The sequence below is a fragment of the Engraulis encrasicolus genome, chromosome 15, assembly GCF_034702125.1.
Source record: "Engraulis encrasicolus isolate BLACKSEA-1 chromosome 15, IST_EnEncr_1.0, whole genome shotgun sequence".
NCBI classification, from domain to species: domain Eukaryota; kingdom Metazoa; phylum Chordata; class Actinopteri; order Clupeiformes; family Engraulidae; genus Engraulis; species Engraulis encrasicolus.
This window is the reverse complement of record NC_085871.1, coordinates 33819790-33834532: the sequence shown is the minus strand read 5'-3', so window position 1 is coordinate 33834532 and position 14743 is coordinate 33819790.

The following is a 14743-nucleotide window of genomic DNA, read 5'->3' as shown; positions in this document are numbered from 1 at the left end:
CGGGGAGGATTAAAGTTACTGAAGAAAGTTTGGGTGTTTCCGTGGATTAAAATGTTCACATTTATAATCATACATCATTGTACAAGATGCATTTCATCGCAGGATCAGTCACAGTCTTAAACCATTAAGACACAGCATTATAAATTTCCTGTTATCAGAATGGAAATGACCAAGTCGTAGTGCTTTACGAAAGTCCCTGTGTAATGTCATAGTATTGTAGTACAATGGTAGTTAACTTTTCAATGACTGCAGCGTGCCATTGGAGGTACGGCATGCAGGGGCTACAGGTAGGCCTACCATGTACCTGCAAACTTGGCCTGACAAGTACACAGTACACAGAACCCATGAAATCAAGCCAGGTGTCGGCCATATCATTCTGGACCCAGAATTGGAGTCATTACATGTATTGACGGAGGGCCAGCCAATGTATGCGTGTGTGCGTCTGTGCCTGCCTGCCTGCCTATGTGGGCTAGCAAGTCTGTGTGAATGCGTGCATGTTTGTATATAATATTGGGATCATGTCAGGTGTGTGTGCGTGCGTGCGTGCATGCGTGGGTGTGTGCAGGAGTGTGCTTGTGTGCATGCCTATCAATGTGCCCGTGTGTGTGTGCCAGTCAGTATGTGCGTGTGTGTGTGTACGTGTGCATATGCATGTGCGTTTGTAGGAGTATGCCTGTGTGTGCGTCCAAGTGTGTGTGTGTGTGTGTGTGTGTGTGTGTGTGTGTGTGTGTGTGTGTGTGTGTGTGTGTGTGTGTGTGTGTGTGTGTGTGTGTGTGTGTGTGTGTGTGAGCGTGCCCCCTGTGTCTGTGCCTGTGTGTGTGTGTGTGTGTGTGTGTGTGTGTGTGTGTGTGTGTGTGTGTGTGTGTGTGTGTGTGTGTGTGTGTGTGTGTGTGTGTGTGTGTGTGTGTGTGTATATGTGTGTGATATTGGAAAGTATTCAGATGGAGCGTGCGTGCAGCGTGTTTGGGGTGAAACCCAGTCCAGACTCCGGGAGACATAAGCGTTCTCAGCTGGATCATAATTTGTGCGGCAATCGATTCGGGCCGGAATGTCATTAGGAAGGTTTTAATTGGGAACAAAAGGGGATTTATTATTGCCGTTATGACGGCTGAGCTCCCCCATCCTGTTGCCGTGGCTCCCGGCCACACGGATGCAGTGATCTCTCTCTCTCTCTCTTGCTCTCTCTCTCTCTCTCTCTCTCTCTCTCTCTCTCTCTCTCTCTCTCTCTCTCTCTCTCTCTCTCTCTCTCTCTCTCTCTCTCTCTCTCTCTCTCTCTCATACACACACACATACACATGCAGCATCACTTCCCTGCCCCATATCTCTCTCTCTCTCTCTCTTTCTTGCCCAACAACACCCCTTCCCTGTCACCTCCGATACACACATTACCTCCCCCCCCCACACACACACACACACTGTCTGAGTCTTACTCTCTTTCTCTCTCTCTCTCTCTCTCTCTCTCTCTCTCTCTCTCTCTCTCTCTCTCTCTCTCTCTCTCTCTCTTTCTGTCTCACAGCTGAGCACTGATGTTTGCTGGGTAATTTGTTGAAGTCCTCTGCGGTGATGGTGGCAACAGGGCTGGAGGAGTTTGATTGGGTTCAGGCAGCGTGACTTTGGCAAAGTTTGCTGACTGTGTCTAAGACATGCCAGAAGGCTGGGGGGGGGAGAAGGAGAGAGAGAGGGGTGGGGGGGGGGGGAGTGGAAACAAGACACAGACACAGACACCTGCTCTCAGTTGGTGAAATGTGGCTGTGTGTGAGAAGCGAGTGAAAGACAAAAAGAAAAGAAAAAGAAAAGAACTGAGGAAGAAAGGAGAGAAAAAAAGAAAAAGAAAAAACACTATAAAACAAATTCAGCCATTTAGTCGTGCGGTTGCCTGCAGCTAACATGAATCAACTGTCTCCAGTGGTTAACCGGCAGAGCCATTCAACACCAGTCTCATCCTATTTAGCCGTCCTCAGGGGTAGAGTAAGCCCCTTTGCCATGTTAAATACCATCTTTTACACTCAACTGTTTCCTGCAATTAACTTGGTTTCGTAATCCCTTTTTAGCATTTCAGTCGATGACCAACTATATGGCTAGAGATAGCAGCTCAATCTCCCTTAAGACTTTAGCGATGCAGAAGTGTTACTTTGAAACTTTGGTCTGTTGATCATTGGTGAAGTGTTTTTTTTCTCTCGATATCTCATCACCCCAGGGCTAGGAGGAGAAGGAGAATCACATGCACACTTGCCAGGCCTGTGACAACCAGACAAGAAAACTAGGCAATTGTCTAGGACCCCCAGAGAATGTAATCATGAAAACGTGGCCACCAATGGTAGTGTTTGCTTGTGGAATAGCGAGTTGACTAACAAAACGCAGGCTACGTGCCAGGGGGGGGGGGCAGTGCCTAGGGCCCCCAAATAATACCTTGAAACAGCCTGCGTGCACACTTGCCACTAGACAGGTTAAGTGGTGGTGGGGTCATAGATATGTCAATGCCAACTTCTAGAGTTTGGATTGAGACGACTTAAATGGGTCTTTCTGAAAACATTTTCAAAAGCCTCCTGTCCTGCTCTCATGCCAGTAGTGTGACAGTAATTGGGTCACCTTTTAGACTTTTAGCCTGAAGGAATGCTCTGTATCTGACCTAGGAACAGTAACATGTAATAGCAGGCCTACCACAGGTTTCACAATGCTCTTTGCGAGCCTCATGTCACATTCCGCTTCAAGCTAGACCAACGAGATTTTTCGTAATGGTGCAAGTGCCAGACAAGCCACACAATGTACAGTATGTCTATCCTCAGGTACCAGATGGATTTTTATAGGTTTTTTGTCTTCTTCATATCGACACATCTTATTTAAGACAATTTTTCATGACAGCAGAAAGGTCTTCCATGTACCTTTAGTGGCCTTTCACATTTGAATGGCCACACAACCATCACACTACCAAGGTGTATAGGCTGTCCACCTGTGCCCATTGTAGTGGCAGTTTCAGTAGTTTCAGTATTATCATTAGAGCAGTTTTCTTTTCTTTGCTTTTTTCCTTTTCTTTTCTTTTATTGTCTTTCCCAATTCACATGTCTTTTCCACATACAAGTCCCTTAGGAGCAGAACCTTAAATCAATGACCACCAAAAATGGAAAACAAAACTTTACTTGCTGCTGTTCTTCAAAGTTTTGAAGAGGTGGATGTAACATAATGATTGTTTTTTTCCTTGGCTGGCTGACTAAAGTCTGAGGACCTTAAGGTAGTCTTGTTTGTGGTTGTGGGGTGCAGATTTGAAAATTGAATATAAAACCTTATTTGCTGCGGTGCTTCAAAGTTTAAGACCTAAAACTAAGTTAAATAAGTTATTGTGGATGGGTGGTGTGTTTTTTATTTTGGTTTGGTGTGGTGGCTTCAGTTTTGAAATGGTGGTGGATGTTACATAGGCCTACCTAATGACTGTTTTCCCCCCTTGCTTACAGAGAGGCGCTTGCTGGGTGAAGACCAAGGACCTTAAGTTAGGTTTTCTTGGCAGGAGGCCGCTTGGGGGCGTATAGTTTGTGGAGTGGATGATGGGGACTTCTGAGATACCACTTCTGAGATTACCTTTAAGTGTCACCACCACGTTATAACAAACATAATGTAAAATGTGAAGTAAGGGTTAACGTTCGGCGAGAAGGTCGCTACCGTGGAATAGCAGCACGACAGAGAGAATCTTTAGACCCCGACGCGGAGCGGAGGGGTCTTGTTCTCTCTGAAGTGCTGCTATTCCACAAAGCGACCGACTCGCCGAAAGTTAACCCGCTTATTATATGGATATACTTAAATGATTCACACATGCGGGGTCATTTCTTTAGACCTATTTAATGTTAAGATTGTTGCTGCGCAAAACAAAACAGTGCCGTTGTGGAACACCGCTAGGCAACAGCTAGGTAGGCTAGCCAGGACAACAGGTGTTGTCTATCACAGCAGCTGATTAGAGTGACAAAAGACCGGACCCCCTGCGGAGTGATATGAAACATTCGCTTTAGCCACTGACTTGTATACAAGCCAGTGGCTTTAGCAGTGAACGTCTTGTTGCCATTGACAGCGGTAGCCAGGACAACGGGTGCTGTCTAGGCCTATCACAGCAGCTGATTAGAGTCTTGATGAAAAGTCGCTTTAGCAGTGAAAAGTATTGTTGCCATTGACAGCGGTCTGTTATAGACCAACCCGTCCGTTATCGAAAAATAACAGACGTCCGAACGTTGGGGAGCCCCGTTGAAATGAATGGAGCATTCGACAGATGACGTCACAACCATATAATAACACTGGATAATTTGTCAACACCATGTTCCAAACCAAACCTACGCTGTAAAACATTGTAAGCCAGCTAAACATAAACAGGTAAGTTGCCCTGCTGCCTTATGTTTGCAAGTTAACTCAACTTGAGGCAACTTACTTTTTTCAACTCTACTGCTCCCCGTGTTTCTTCAACATACTAACTGTCACTAAGAACAAACTCGTCAAAATCTCCAATTTAGCATCCAAGATAATACACATCCCCACCCGCAGCCTCACTGACACAAAATGACAAAGCCATCACACGCCTAGCCCATACAATAGCAAACAGCCCCAACCACCCCCTGAACCAGTTCATCACCTTTCTCCCATCCAGTCGCAGGTAAAGATCCCTGGACTGGAACAAAAGCACCTTTCAAGAACAGTTTTGTTCCCTCAGCTTTAACGGCACTGAAACCCCCCATACGCACGCGCACACGCACACGCACACGCACACACACACACACGTAACCCCCCCATGACATGATGGGCATATGGTGACATTGGGGGAACACAGGAACGAAGTAATGAGGGGATTCATGTGTGGACTAAAGTATGTGTGGTGACATAGCTGGGTAAATGAGAAGGGAGGGTTAAAGGAACAGTCCACCCTTTTTTGATTTTCACATATTTGCAGTATTTCCAAGCATTATTCATGAATGTGCATTTTCTTCTCAGTTTTTTCAGTACTTAGAATTATTGGATCAGAATTATTAGCATAGCTTACCATAACCACTGGAAGTGATGGGAGGCATTAGCATCAAGCCACAAATGATCACAGGACAGGATTAAATAGCTGTTTTGCGCTCTGGTGAATTTTACATTAATTCTAAAGTACTTTATAAGTATGCATGTAGAGGACTGTACAGTACATGTATGAGTGTATATGGATGGATGTGTGTATGTATATGGATGTCTGAGGATGTGTTTATGTAGGCCTATATGAGTCAATGGTGTCTACATGTATTGTGAACCACAAAAATCTAACAAATGCCGAACCTGATGAAACTGAACTGCCTGATGTGAAAACAAATATCCCTATGGGACAATAAATAATCTAATCTAATCTAATCTAATAATTTACTGGCTGCAGTCTTTCACATTGTATCCACCATTGCTGCTGGGTGTGGTGTTAGTGTGATGCTTGTTCTGAACAGGGTCTCATTAAGCAGCCATAGAGATAGCCCATCTCACCCTCACTCCATTCTGCTCCTCTATCAGGCTCTCTCCATTCTACTGGGCAGTCAATAACCACAACTGTACCGGTACTCGCACACTGTCTCTCTTTGCCTATACCTCAACCCTGACCCCCCCCCCCCCCCCTCTCTCTCTCTCTCTCTCTCTCTCTCTCTCTCTCTCTCTCTATTTATCTATCTATCTATCTATCTATCTATCTATCTATCTATCTATCTATCTATCTATCTATCTATCTATCTATCTATCTATCTATCTATCTATCTATCTATCTATCTATCTCTCTCTCACACACATTTCCACTCTCTTAGTCATTTGTGTATCTGTATCTCTTTCTTTCTGTCAGGTCCCTCTTCCTGTGTTTCTTTCTCTCTTTCTCTCTTTCTCTCTCTCTATTTCCCTTACTCTTGTTCTCGTTCTCTCCTTCTTTCTTTCTTTCTTTCTTTCTTTCTTTCTTTCTTTCTTTCTTTCTTTCTTTCTTTCTTTCTCTCTCTCTCTCTCTCTCTCTCTCTCTCTCTCTCTCATATTTCTCACTTAACTTCTTACATAACTTCTTTCTAATTTTTTTGTTTTGTTTTTTTGTCTATCTCTGTGATTCACCCTTTCTCTTGCTTTAGCCTAATGGCTATACTGCAACATATACTCAGGAAGTTGATGGATGAACAAGTGATGGATCGTAATGTGTTGGCCAGGCCATCGGAACACACAGTTTGCCAGAGATGCGCTTCCCCTCCATCTCAAACCCCAGGGTGCCTTGAGGTGTTTATATCGATTACAGTAGATAGGTAGGCTACAGTAAATGCCTTTTAAAATTTTTCAATAACACGTGTGGGTAGGCAATGCATTGCATACCACTGCAGGGTTAGTCAAGTGAGAGAGAGAGAGAGAGAGAGAGAGAGAGAGAGAGAGAGAGCGTGCGTGCGTGCGTGCGTGCGTTCGCGTATTCATCCATGTGCCTGTGTCCGCGTCTCTGTCTGTGTGTATATATTATGCATGTCTCTGTGTCCATGCGTCTGTGTAGGCCTATGTGTTGAAGTGTTTGCTACATATCGAGTGAGCCCTAAGTGGACAGCCGAGAGAGAAAAAGGACGAGAAAGAGAGAGAGCTATGTGTCATGCTATTGATCTCCGCATTAAGCAGTCACCGGAGAGAGCTTTATGGCCCGCCATGCTGTTAATAAAGCGCCTACGTACACCCCCACCCACCACCACCACCACCACCAAAGCTTTTAACAACCCGAATCTACAGCCAAGACAATAGAAGAAGCGGCATCACCGGGAAGAACTCTCGTAAACTCTTTATTATTCCCATAGATAGAATATGGGATGACAAAGATGGGTAACTCCTTAATTTATTCCTCTACAAAAGTCTCTGGCTGCCTCTGTCTGCGCTCGATACTACAGTACGCCTTGTATAGGCTACTGGTATTGTGTAGACCATTCATTGTGTCTTTTTTTTTTTGGTTACTGCTCACATCCAGAGCGAGTTGTCGGTATTGAGGTATGGGAAGGGTGTGAATTGTATCGTCGATCGTGATTTATATTGGGTGGATGGAGGGAATTGTCTCCCCATCTGGGTTTTGAAATCTTCACTTGTTCTACATGGTTTTGATCATAGTTTTAAAAATTCTTTAATTATTTTAAATTCTACTCTTTGGTTAATGTAACATTTTCAGAGTTATAGTGTGTAAATATGAGGAGTTATAATTACACTGGCCACCTGCACAATTTTACATTGACGTTTTGAGTTTTTGAGTAACATTGACTCTTTGAGTAGCCTAATTTGACTCTCCACAGTGTTGTTAATATGACATGTAGATTTATAAAAGTTTCCTCTGAAATATTAACACGCCATTTTTACTGTTTGCCGCTATATGGGATTCGAACCAGCAACCTCCTCCCGCCAACTCTTCTACCATTAGGCCACAAACAACTGTCCCACTTGGCAGCTTCTGTAGGGGAATAACAGCTAACACCTGCCCCTTCTCATTAGGTCTGTGTTGGGATTCAAACCTGCAACAGTTCAATATCAGAGACCAATATCCCTCGCCATTCTTTTCTGAAATGAGATTCGAACTATCAACCTCCTCCCGCCAAATCCTCCACCATTAGGCCACAGACAGCTTCCCCACTTGGCAACTTCTGTAAGGGAATAACAGCTAGCACCTGCTCATTCCCATAAGGTCCGTGGATTCAAACCTGCAATACTTCAATATCAGACACCAACTCCCTCGCCATTCTTTTCTGGGAAGAGAGTTGAACCATCAACCTCCTCCCGCCAACTCTTACCAGCAACCTCCTCCCGCCAACTCTTCTGCCATTAGGTCACAGACAGCTGTTCCACTTGCCAGCTTCTGTAGGGGAATAACAGCCAACACCTGCCCATTCCCATAAGGTCTGTGTTGGGATTCAAACCTGCAACAGTTCAATATCAGAGACCAATATCCCTCGCCATTCTTTTCTGGGATGATATTCGAACTATCAACCTCCTCCCGCCAACTCCTCCACCATTAGACCAAAGATCAGCTGTCCCACTTGGCAGCTTCTGAAAGGGAATAACAGCTAACACCTGCCCATCATCGTTTGGGTCCGTGTTGGGACGGGTATGACGGGGCACCGCATGAAATGCAATTAGCTCCCCCCGCAGGGAAGGGCATTTTACTCCCCATCCCCATAGGCGCGAGTCTAGCTTTTCCAGCCAAATAGAGTGTAATTACTTCTCTGTGGGAGCGTCTGTGTTTGTGTTTATGTCTGCACTGGTGCGATTGGTGTGTGCGTGTGAAAGAAAGAGAGAGAGAGAGAGAGAGAGAGAGAGAGAGAGAGAGAGAGAGAAAGAGTTTGTTTGTTTGTGAGAGAGTGAGAGACACAGAGAAAGCATTTGTGCGTGCGTGCGTGCGTGCGTGCGTGCGTGTGTGAGAGAGATAGAGAGAGAGAGAGAGAGGAAGAGAGAGTGTGTGAGAGAGTGAGAGACAGAGTTTTTGTGTGCGTGTTTGTGTGTGTGTGTCTGTGTGTGTGTGTGAGTGTGAGTGTGAGTGTGTGCGTGCGTCTGTCGGAGCGGTCACTCTGTGGCCACTAATGGCTTTTCACGGCCAAACGGCTTGTTTGCACAATCAGCGCTAGCTTTGCTCGGGGAGTGATTAGCTCACCATCATCTGGGCCTCTTTTTCCAGACCAGAGATGAGATGAGATGAGATGGGAAAGATGAGGCTCTCTGAGTCCAGGCCAGGGCCAGACAGGAGAGCCAGCAATGCCTGGTGTGTGTGTGTGTGTGTGTGTGTGTGTGTGTGTGTGTGTGTGTGTGTGTGTGTGTGTGTGTGTGTGTGTGTGTGTGTGTGTGTGTGTGTGTGTGTGTGTGTGTGTGTGTGTGTGTGTGTGTGTGTGTGTGTGAGAGAGAGAGAGAGCGCAAGAGAGAGTGTGTGAGAGAGTGAGAGACAGAGTTTGCGTGCGTATGTGCGTGCTTGCGTGCGTGCCTGCGTGCCTGCGTGCCTGCGTGCGTGCGCGTGTGCCTCTGTACAGCACAATTTGCAGAGTCCCATGTCTTTACGCTGTTGTGGAAAAATGTGTTTGGAACTACACTGCGGAATAAAAAGTTGATTTAACTTTTGACCAAAGAATCAAACACGTCAAGGAGCTTGGTATCATTGGGGCAATTAGTTTATTTAACCTTTGACCAAAAAATCTAACACGTCAAGGAGCTGCAGTATAATTGGGCACTTGGTTTATTTAGTTTAGTTTTATTTGATAGGGACAGATACACAGCACAGGTTGTATAACAGCCAAACAGCAAGCATCATAGCATTTGTAGCCAAAGCTCATTTCCAATGTCCATCTCTAGGTTCCTAATTGAAGTGAAGTGGTGGTGGTGCGCTCATCCAAAATGCAGATGCAAGACTAAAGGGCCAAAAAACTATGAAAATAGAAATAAACTGTACAGTCGACACAATTTCTCCTGTTTTTGTATCATTATACATCCTTATATCATCATATTAGGTGTTCAGTTCTTGCTCTACGAAAAGCACTATGTAAAGTTAATTATAGTTTTTGAGCATTAATTAAAACTTAACTTAATTAAGCCTTAATCAGTACTTAAAAGGTTTGAGGTTTTTCAATTTTGTATGTAGTTATTTACACATTGGAGATTATTCAATTAGCATTACTATGACTGGGAAAAAAACAAACACTCACATTATGTTAAAATGATACACGCTCAAAGTTGATGTAGGCGAACACAATTGCAGTTGCTGTGTGTAGTCCTCTCAGGAGGAAGAGAGAATATGACACTGCAAAGCCAAGACAGCCTGTAGTCCCATTTGTAGTCCCATTTCCACTATTCAGCAGATGTGTTAAAATCGCAAGAATTTGCAATTACATCAAAAAAGTTAATTTAACTGTGAAGTTGAGGAGGTTGATGGCATGGTAGGTTCTCAACTAATACGAAAATAATGATGTACTGTGGCTTGAGTAGTTTAAACACAGAATGTGAGTTACATCATCAAGGCTTTGTAGGGTGTTGAAATAACACCATAGGTCTCTAGGACAACACGAATTCTGATCATGTCAAAACAAGTTCCCTCAAAGTTAATTTGGTACCATCGAATTCACTGTGTGCGTGTAGCTCTCTCAGCAAGAAAGAGGAACTTGAACTGTAAGAAGCAACAGTAATAGTAATGTCATAATATACATCAGTTGGTGACAAAAAAACTTCACCTAGCCCTAACTGTTGGAATACATTAATTCAATTAGTGCCACAGCAAACTCGTGCTGCTGATTTGCTCTTCCTCCCTAGCGTTTTTACTATTAATCTCTACATAATTTATGCCAGTGTTAAACAGTGTTTTCCCCACAGATAATGGATTATGCGCACTCAATTAACCTTTCCAAGCACCTCGGAGCATATATGAATATCAATAGTTTCTAGCGGACTTTAAAGTCTGTGCATCACTTTCGCTCTCTCTCTTGACTTCTCTCAGTCTCTTCGTCTCTGTCAAGCATGGATTACTGCACGGGCCTACCGGGCCCAAGCTTACACGATACAAAAAAACCCCACACTTGATTATTGGTCTATATTAAATGCATTTTATTCTCTCATATTGTATTCCAATTGCATTTGAAATTACTGTATTTTAACATTTTCCTGGGAGAGGAACCCCCGTACCCCCAACAATGAAGGCTCTCTTACATCTTCATTAAACCCCAAAATCTTTTGGAACCTCGAATTACCATGGAGGGGGGCTTTTTCTTGTTGTCCACACACACACACACACACACACACACACACACACACACACACACACACACACACACACACACACACACACACACACACACACACACACACACACACACACACACACACACACACACACACACACACACACACCCAAACACTAGCCTGTTTGGTGGTCTTGAGTGTTCAGGAGGAGCGGAGTGCACTGAACACTAGAAAGGAACATTGTCTGGGTGTTGAGGCAGCCATCGTTGGAAGCACTGCACTTCCACAGAATTTTCACAGAACAAAAACAAGCTCACCTAACAGGATTTTTTCATTTCTTTTCATGTGTTGTTTCTGAGGAGGGACGGGGGACGGGGGCTGGAGGAACAAATGGTGGCAAGAGCAAGAAGAATAAGGAAACGAGTGCCTTTGCCAAGGTGTCATAGTCCAAACAACAGCTGGAGTCCTTGGCCAGACATCTGCCAGGGCCTCCTGCCCTTGCACTGCTGAGGGAGAAGTGTAACTTTATAAGCCCACTTTCTTCAGCTTTCCTATGCAAATGACTGTTTGTTTGCTGCCAGTTTTTCCAAGGCATTCATACATAAATGATGTTATGGATTCATACTGCAATCGGACAGAACTCCCTGTCTCTGCACTTTTTGGTTCATTGCACACAGCCGTTTCCCCTCCCTCCCACAGAAACCCAAACACAGCATTAGCCTAAGATATCATATTTTTGGCCACTGAGGATTTTTATCTAAATCAAGCTGATCTGATAAGTCTGTCTGCATGCAAGTTTGGCTAACCAGACAGAAATGCAAGGCGTCACGTTTCTGGGACGACACATTATGAAAAACAAGTTCAGTTTTTCTCCTGAAGTGAACTATGGCTATCTTTGTGAACTTCTGCAATATTTCAGATTTCAGATTCCAGGTGTCACATGTCATTTCTCCACCAAGTGCACATCAAATGAGTTGAAATGTGTATTAGTGTCCCTCCAACAATCTCTCTCTCTCTCTCTTCATATACTAGCTCCCTCACTTTATCATTTTTTCCCACTCTTCCTCTGGATTCCTTTAAAAACAACTTCAGTGTTTGTCCCAAACTCCGGCTATCACCATGAGAGCTCCAGATGTCACACAGCTTTCCCCACCAAGTATCCATCAAATAAATTTAAGGGTGCACGTCACGCCTCTCAAATATCTCTCTCTCTCTCTCTCTCTCTCTCTCTCTCTCTCTCTCTCTCATCATATTTCTCTCTCTTTATCGTTCCATCTCCTCCTCTCCTCTTCCTCCTTCCTCACCTCTTTGGGCTCCATCTTCCAGAGGATCTGTGCCAATTAATTTCATCCCCTGCCTGAGCGTAGCCGCGCCGGTGCGTTAGCTGTGGCCATTACCGACAGGAAGATGGAAGGGGACGATCAGCAGCAGCCTGGTGACGGCCGATTTTAATTAAACACATTCGCTGCATCTACAGATGTGCAATGAGGACCATGGCTGGCTGGCTGGGTGGCTGGCTGTCTGGCTGGCTTGGTGTTGTGTCGATACGAACTGTCCGTGGAGCAGACCTACCGGGCCAATGCTCTACAAAAGTGCCTCCCAAGCTAATAGGGTTTGGGTTTAGACCATAGAGTAGGCTATGTCAAATCTATGGGTTTAGACCATGTTCAGAGCCTATTGATAACTCATCTCGACAAAGCAGCCTATATCGACAGAACACCATGCAGCATCGGCCAGCCACATGTTCCATGTAGAATAGTGGAATGACTCTGATTGAGGCTGCCCTGGATGAGAGCTGCGGGAGAACTAACTTGGATAGTAAATAGTCTACTGCAGTAATATAAACAAGGCTGTCTGAGAGGACTTGATAAGATTGTGGGGGAAAAAAACTAAGGAGAAACCAGGAAATTATCAAAATAGGTAAATTAGCAGGGTGGTGCACATGCTAGTGCACATGTGCCTCATAACCATGTAATTTAATCGAATAACATAAGGCGTGCAATCATTAACTCTGCACACAGTGAAATTGCATTTATGCCTCACCTGAGCCCCCAATGGCCTGGTGGTTCTCTAGTTGAACCGGCAACCTTTGGGCTACAAGTCTGATACCCTAACCTGACTGCAGGCCAAAAATTCTGCCGCCTTGTGGACACAGGAGGGAATTACAATTTAGAGAATGTGTTTCAGATGGACAGACAGACAGATCGACTGACCGACGGCCGGACATACCGTCTTATAGAAATGCTATAGGACACATCTAAAAACAGTACAATTAAAAACTGAGTCCCCGAATCCCTCTGCCCTGCAACCTTCGTTTATTACCCATCCTCCAGAACACTAAGGCCCAGCGAGAAGTTTTTGAACTGGAGTCCTTACGTCTGGCAAGGCCAGTGCATGGTACAGTCTACTCTACAGTGTCTGACATTTGATAACAGCAGGTGGGCTGGCACAATGGAGGGATTGGAGGGAAACAACAGAATGACTCTTATTGAGACGGCCCTGGATGGAATCTGAGAGGAGTGGTGATGTGACAGGTAGTGAAGGGTCTTCTGAGGTACTGCTGATACTCAGTGCTCATCTGAGGAGATTTGACAGGGGAGCAGCACCAGGTGTGCTGGCAGTCAGACGTGTCAGTTTGAGTCCAAATCCTTGACGATACAAAATTACGAGTGGAGTCCCCTGTTAAATCAATGATAAGTAATTTTTCCTCAATCCAAAATTAATGTTGAAATTGCCTGCATGGTTGTTTAACTTGAGCAGGAGGTGAAAGCACTTCTCAAGTTTTTTAAAAAAATGTCTGTCTCTGCCACAACCACGTTAGGCTTGGAGTATGCCGTCATCTTTCTGAAATCTGAATGAGAGACGTTTTCTGCCTTTTGTGTCAGCGTTGTGTATTTTGTGTTGTGCGTTAGGTGCTGATGTACACGTATTTGGAAATTTTTGAATGCTGATATTTTTATCCGTTTACGTATAAACACGACACGTGGATGAAAATTAAAATTCCATTATGACAGATGCTTTAGCCCCCTAAATGGGATTTTTGATATGCACATTCTAAAACTGTGTTTACGTGTAAACGAGAGGCAAAAACCAATGGATTTTCAAAAATATCCAAATAGGTATAAACAGCTGCTGACATCAAGTCTGCTTCCAACCTGTTGGGCAACTAAAAACGAAAACTATGTACTTGCCACTTTAATACATTTTAACTACTGACTGCTACTTTAATAGGTCTACCGTACATGTGTCACCACTCCAGGGATTACTCTTCTTTCTTTCTTTCTTTCTTTCTTTCTTTCTTTCTTTCTTTCTTTCTTTCTTTCTTTCTTTTGGTCTCACTCTCTCTTTCTCTCTCTCTCTCTCTCTCTCCTGTCTCTCTCCTGTCTCTCTCCTGTCTCTCTCTCTCTCTCTTTTCCTTTCATTGTCTTTCCAGCTTTTTTCTCATCTCTTTTCTTTCCCTATGTCTTTTTCTTGGCCAATAATTTTGGCCAAAAAGTTTTTCTTTCTTCTGACAGGGCAAAACTTTTTATAGTCAACAGAGACTTCCACTCCACGGGCCACGGACAAGGTGTGGTGTTGAGTGTATATTTCATTACTGGCTATTCAGATAGCACCGGGATTGCCCTGAGCCATCTCAGAGAGACAGAAGGGAAGGGCTGTTTCACTTTCTCTCTTTTTCTCCCATCACTCTCTGAAGCTTTTTCATTTGTTCTTCCACAGGCATCATATTAAGTTCCCATGGCCGCTCACTATGTGTCAGTTATATCAGTTTATACTATGTGTTGACGGTGGACAACTGACAAAAATATTTATTTCAGAGGAGGATAGTAGGTCTATCTCTGTACAATAACACAATGTGGTGACATTGGTGCATTGCAATAGTACTATTGTGATTTTTAAGTTTTTATTATTTTTTTGCCGACGACATGGTGAAGATAATTATTATGAGGACACAAAGTCTTGCCAAGATTCATTCTACCCAACCCCTCTTGGAGGTTATTAGGCCTGAGCCGAGAATGTTTGCCTTCTACCTCTGTGTACTTTGTCTTTT